Source organism: Grampus griseus (assembly GCF_964374135.1).
Source record: "Grampus griseus genome assembly, chromosome: 5".
Taxonomy (NCBI): Eukaryota; Metazoa; Chordata; class Mammalia; order Artiodactyla; family Delphinidae; genus Grampus; species Grampus griseus.
In genome coordinates, this window is record NC_138998.1 from 137,447,300 (window position 1) to 137,453,788 (window position 6,489).

Here is a 6,489-nt window from a genome sequence, read left to right on the forward strand (position 1 = left end):
GGCTTATGCATTCAAGAGTCTTTTTTATTGAAGTATGGTTGATATACAATGTTGTGTTAATTTCTGCTGAACTTATTTGTAAATAAGTTCATTTGTATCATATTTTAGATTCCACATATAAGTGGTATCATATGATATTTGTCTTTCTCTGTCTTACTTCACTTAGTATGAGAATATCTAGGTCCATCCATGTTGCTGCAAATGGCATTATTTCACAGGACTCCTTCTCTGTCTTACTGGTTTGTAGGTGTTTCTTGTATATTCTTTATTAGTTTCAGCTGTGGAAACATCTTTCTGCAACCTGACACCTTCTCCAATCTGTCTTCTTTCTCTAACCTTGTCCATGGGGTCCTCATGGGCAATAGGTTTTATTGATTTTTGTTTGTTTGTTTGTGATGTGAACTTTTAAACTTTGGCTTACTAATCCTTTTCCCTCTCTAAGGCCAAAGACATCCTCCTACATCTTCTATTGAATTTATGGTTTTATGGTTCGTATTTAGGTCTTTACTCCAGTGGGAGTCAAAGCTGGTAATGACGTTATCTTTACATTGCAAACCAAGCCGTGCAGTAGCCAATGTATAAAAGCCAAGCATTTCCTTGCAATGGCCAGAGAGCCCCCGTCTTGAGCCTGTACCTCTGGGGACAGCTCAGCAGGTATGTTCTAAATTCCAATGGCTGAAGGCTATACGGAGGCTCCTTCTAAGGGAGCTGTTCCAGCCGGAGCCCCCCCGGCAAGAACACCCATGCGCGCCTTTCTCCCCAGGGCAAACCCCACTGAGCCCCAGTATGTTGGGGCCATCTTAGTTCATGGTTTCCAAGAAAACCCAATTTGTGGTTCCAATGTGGCAGGAGCAGGTATCAGAGTAGTACCTGAAATACCTACATATTCCAATAACCAGCACCTGCTCTCTGCCAGAAACTGTCGTAAGCACTTAGCACCCTTTATCCCAGGATCTTTCTTGTGGTGTAAGGTCTCATTGAAGCCTCAGTGGAGACATTCCAGGGAGTGATGAGACATGGCTGGTGAGAGTTCATCAGGCACAGAACATGAAGTGACACACATTACACCCCGAGAAACCAATGTCATTGGACAACCTTCCAGCATCTGCTACAGGAACCCATTCATGGCTTGTACATCCTTTGAGCCCAGCCCTTTGCTTGAGGGTCCTGGTAACAGCGTGACTGCTTGAAACCCAGCTGGGGCAAATGCAGAGCCATGGCAAGAAATGCTCGCTGTTAAGGTTGTAACACAAAGCGGAATCTAAAAAATAAAAAATTCACGAACTTCCCTGGTGGCACAGTGGTTAGGAATCTGCCTGCCAATGCAGGGGACACAGGTTCGAGCCCTGGTCTGGGAAGATCCCACATTCTGCGGAGCAACTAAGCCCGTTCACCGCAGCTACTGAGCCTGTGCTCTACAGCCCGTGCTCCACAGCAAGAGAAGCCACTGCAGTGAGAAGCCCGTGCCTGGCAAGGAAGACCCAACGCAGCCAAAAATAAAATAAATAAATTTATAAAAATTAATTAATTAATTTAAAAGTCACCAAGGGGGGAAAGCAGCAGGGGGGTGGTGGTGGGATGAATTCGTAGATTAGGTTGACATGTATACACTAATATGTATAAAATGAATAACTAACAAGAACCTGCTGTATAAAAAAATAAATTAAATAAAATTCAAAAAAATAAAAAAGTCAAACTCATAGAAACAGAGAGTAGAATGGTGATTGCCCGGGGCTGGGGGTGGGGGAAACAGGAGAGGCTGGTAAAAGGGTACAAACTGAGTTATGAGGAAGGTCTGAGGATCGAATGTATAACATGGTGACTGTCATTTCGAATACTGTGTTGAATAATTGAAATTTGCTGAAAGAGTGGAACTTAAGTATTCTCAGAAAATGAGAGAGTAAATACGTGAGGTGTTGGATGTGTGGTAATTAGCAGGATGGTGGGAATCTTTCACAAATTATACAGATATCTGATCACCATATTGTACATTTTAAATACATTACAATTTTATTTGTCAACCATACCTCAATAAAACAAAAAATAAAGCTGTAGCCACATGTCGAGTGGGGTTCTCCCCATCCCCCAGACCTCGACGACGTCAGGTTGGACCCCCAATTCCACGTCAGATGCGGCAGTGTGAGGTCCTCTCCAATCATCCAATGGTTTCCTGAAGTTTCAGCCTCCAGGCCTCGGCCCTGGGGCAAGGTCTCCAGCATGTGAACACACAAGCACACATGAAAACCCAAGCATAATAACAAATGCTGGAGAGGGTGTGGAGAAAAGGGAACCCTCTTACGCTGTTGGTGGGAATGAAAGTTGGTGCAGCCACTATGGAGAACAGTATGGAGGTTCCTCAGAAAACTAAAAATAGAATTACCATAGGATCCAGCAATCCCACTCCTGGGCATATACCTGGACAAAACTATAATTCAAAAAGAGACATGCACCCCTATGCTCATAGCAGCACTATTCACAATAGCCAAGACACGGTAACAACCTAAATGTCCATCGACAGATGAATGGATAAAGAAGATGTGGTACATATATACAATGGAACACTACTCAGCCATAAAAAAAGAACAGAATAATGCCATCTGCAGCAACATGGTTGGACCTAGAGATGATCATACTAAGTGAAGTAAGTCAGAAAGAGAAAGACAAATACCATATGATATCACTTATATGTGGAATCTAAAATAGGACACAAATGAACGTATCTACAGAACAGGAAAAGACTCACAGACATAGAGAACAGACCTGTGGCTGCCAAGGCGGAGGGGGTGAGAGAGGGAAGGACTGGGAGGTTGAGATTAGCAGATGCCAACGATTATATAGAGAATGGATCAACAACAAGGTCCTACTGTGTAGCACAGGGAACTAGATTCAATACCCTGTGATAAACCATAATGGAAAAGAATATTTTAAAGAAGAATGTCAGAAAAAAGGAAGAAAAGCTGAGCACAGCAAGTGTGTGCGCGTGTGGGCATGGGCATGCATGGCTGTTCATGTGTGCGTGCGCGAACACACGTGGAGAGGCACACACATGAGAGGACACATGTACATGAACGGGCGTGCACACTCGCACAAAACCAACTCACACAGAACACCCGTTAGGGGTAACTGGCTTCACTGCAGATTGGTGGCCAGAGAGATGGAGAAGGGTTCAAACTGAAGTTCACCTGCAAAACTACCTCCAACTGCAGATCCTCAGCCGCCGCAGCACCACCACCCCCGTCCCCTGACCCCTCTCTCCTCCCCCTTCTTTTCTCATCCTCCTCTTCTCATCTCTGAAAAAGCAAGGGGTCTTCCTCCTACCTCAAGTTTCATGGCGTTTTCCAAATATCACGACGATTTCCTCCTTGAGAAAAATTCTGCTGCCAGTCGTTCAGATGACCAATGCTTTTAAATCACTTTATATAGTAAGAAGAGATGTACAATTTCAAGAAATTCCTCTCCTGGGCTAGCCTTCCCATGTGGATTCTTTTTTTAAAAAATGTTGAGCCTTCTTTTAATTTATTTATTTTTATTTTTGGCTGTGTTGGGTCTTCGTTTCTGTGCAAGGGCTTTCTCTAGTTGTGGCAAGCGGGGGCCACTTTTCATCGTGGTACGCGGGCCTCTCACTGTCGTGGCCTCTCGTTGCGGAGCACAGGCTCCAGATGCGCAGGCTCAGTAGTTGTGGCTCACAGGCCTGGTTGCTCCACGGCATGTGGGATCCTCCCAGACCAGGGCTCGAACCCGTGTCCCCTGCATTAGCAGGCAGATTCTCAACCACTGCGCCACCAGGGAAGCTCCCCATGTGGATTCTTGAATGATGCTGTTTGTCACCTACCACGGAGTGTTGGGTACCTCTTAACTATTTCACCCCTCATGTGTTTTTCAGGATCAGAACCAATGCCAGGATCCCAGGTGTCGCATCAGGCCAAGTCGTTTGCACTCTGCCCAAGAGATTCTAAGAGAACAACACACTGACACATTCTCAACGAACAGATAAGCAGTTCACAGGGGTGCCTGATAAATGTTTTTAATCCTCAGGACATTTTCTTACCAACCACTTTCTCCACTCCTAGTTTAGTTGCCCATGAAGTCCATTAGCTTAGAATGCGGGTTAGAAAAGCCCATGGCAATGACGCAGTAAATTTGGAATCCTCAATGGCCAAAGGCTCAAGACATCTTCAGTTGATATGGCCTCTCAGGAATGAGATGAGCCTGTAATTTTAAGTACTGAACAAAAGTCTCCATGACTAATGAGGAGGAACATTATCAAGGGGCAGAGGGTTGTCCTTCCCAGGAAGAAAAGAAGCTTATCTTCGATTTTAAAGTAGGCTCATCATGGGTTGTCCCAACGTTTGATGGGTCAAATGTCAGTATTATTTATTTTATAGCTTAAAAAGGTGACATAAATTCTCCAGTTTCACATTTTGCCCCATTGGAATCCACAGTAACAAAAATCACAAAGGAATTTCTGGACTCTTCCCACACGTTCATCCAAAAAACTAATCATTAGAGCATCGGAATATGGTCCCACGCTTGGAAAGCAGTGACTGTACCAAGCGCACAAAAATTCAGGCTCAGTAGAGACTCTAAACCTAAGGATTTGGGGGATGTTGAGGGACAGTTTTCCAACATTTGCAGAAGCAACTTTGAGACTTGTCACCAATAAGATCAATTTTGGCAAAGACCTCTCCACATGCCACCTCCTCCAATCCACGCAAAGATTGCAGGAACCAGGTATTAGAGCAACATATAAGTGTCTAATTCTCAGTGTTCTTGACACCTTCACAAAGACTCACCTTAGTATTAGTAGTTACTGTCTAGTTAAATATTGGTTGTGTGTGGCTCGCATGAAGGTGCTCACCACATTTTAAGTAAACAGGCTCTTTTAAAAGCATTTTCCCTCGGGGCGAAGATGCATTTCTCTTGGCCGGGTCTAAGGGAAGAGGTTGGCTTCTATTTGTAAGTTTCCAGCTCCTCAGAGCCTCACTGGGGAGTTTAGACCAGTAATGACCACCAGTGTGGTCATTAGTAGTGGTGTGAACTGGTGTCTTCCTAAGAGAATTCTGTGTCAATATCTAACAATGAAAAGAAGAAATACAGAAATACACATTGCATTTGGAAAAGTATCCCCTTTGCCTTGTCAATTCCAATAACACATATCCTCCAAGTTACCAAATATTCAGTGTTTTACACTTCAAGGGCTGGGCAAGGATTGGCTTTTAGGAAAGAAAACTGGCTTAGGGCATATCCTACAATTGAATTAGACCCTATTGGGTGTCTACTCTGTGTCACATGTTATCTCTAACTAATAACAAACCTACCAACAAGGTACATTGATCCTGTGTTACTTGTCAAGCTCAGAAAGATTAAGTAATTTGTCCAAGGTCAACCAGCAAAGTGAAAGAACCAGAATTCTAAACTAATTTTGTCTGGTCCCAAACTATTGGGCTATATTAGTCTTAGGCTGCCATAACAAAATATCACAAACCAGGCAGCTTGAACAATAGGAATTTATTTTATCCTAATTTTGTTTTTTTTTAAAGCACTTTATTTTTTAAAATTTTATTTTATTATTTATTTTGGCTGCTTTGGGTCTTTGTTGCTGTGCACAGGCTTTCTCTAGTTGGGGCGAGTGGGGGCTACTCCTCATTGCGGTGCACGGGCTTCTCACTGCAGTGGCTTCTCTTGCTGTGGAGCACGGGCTCTAGGCACGCGGGCTTCAGTAGTTGCAGCATGCGGGCTCAGTAGTTGTGGTGCGCAGGCTTAGTTGCTCCGCGGCATGTGGGATCTTCCTGAACCAGGGATCGAACCCGTGTCCCCTACATTGGCAGGAGGATTCTAAACCACTGCGCCACCAGGGAAGTCCCTATTTTATCCTAATTTTGGAGGCTGAGAAGAAGTCCACGATCAAGGTGTCACATTGTTGGTTTCTGATGAGAGCTCTCTTCCTGGCTTGCAAACAGCTGAGCTCGCTGGTGTCTCTTCTTACAGGGACACTAATCCTCTCAGAGAAGGGTCCCACACTTATGACCTTGTTTAACCTTAATTACTTCCTTAAGCTCCCAATTCCAATACAGCTACACCAGTGGTCAGGGCTTCGACACAAGAATCTGGGGGGACACATTCAGACCATAACATGGTCTTTCTACTACATCATGTGACCTCTCTGTATCAATATATCAATTAGAGAAAACACACTAAAATTTTGGATATTTTCAGTCACAACATCACACACTAAGACTCAGGTCTTCCCTGGCCTAAATATTTTCAACCATCAAACTTTTTTTACTGTTAAATCAGGAAGCAAGAGCACAAGTTAACAAGATAGAGTCAATCTTTTTCTTGGCAACTTCCAAGAATTTTTTTGTATCATTTAATCTCAATTTTAATCTTCTTCAGTTTTAGATATTACAAATACTTTCTCCTAGAGTGACACTTGCATGTTTGCCTTATCTTATTTACCAAACAGGTCTTCTTTTCTTTTTTTTTGCG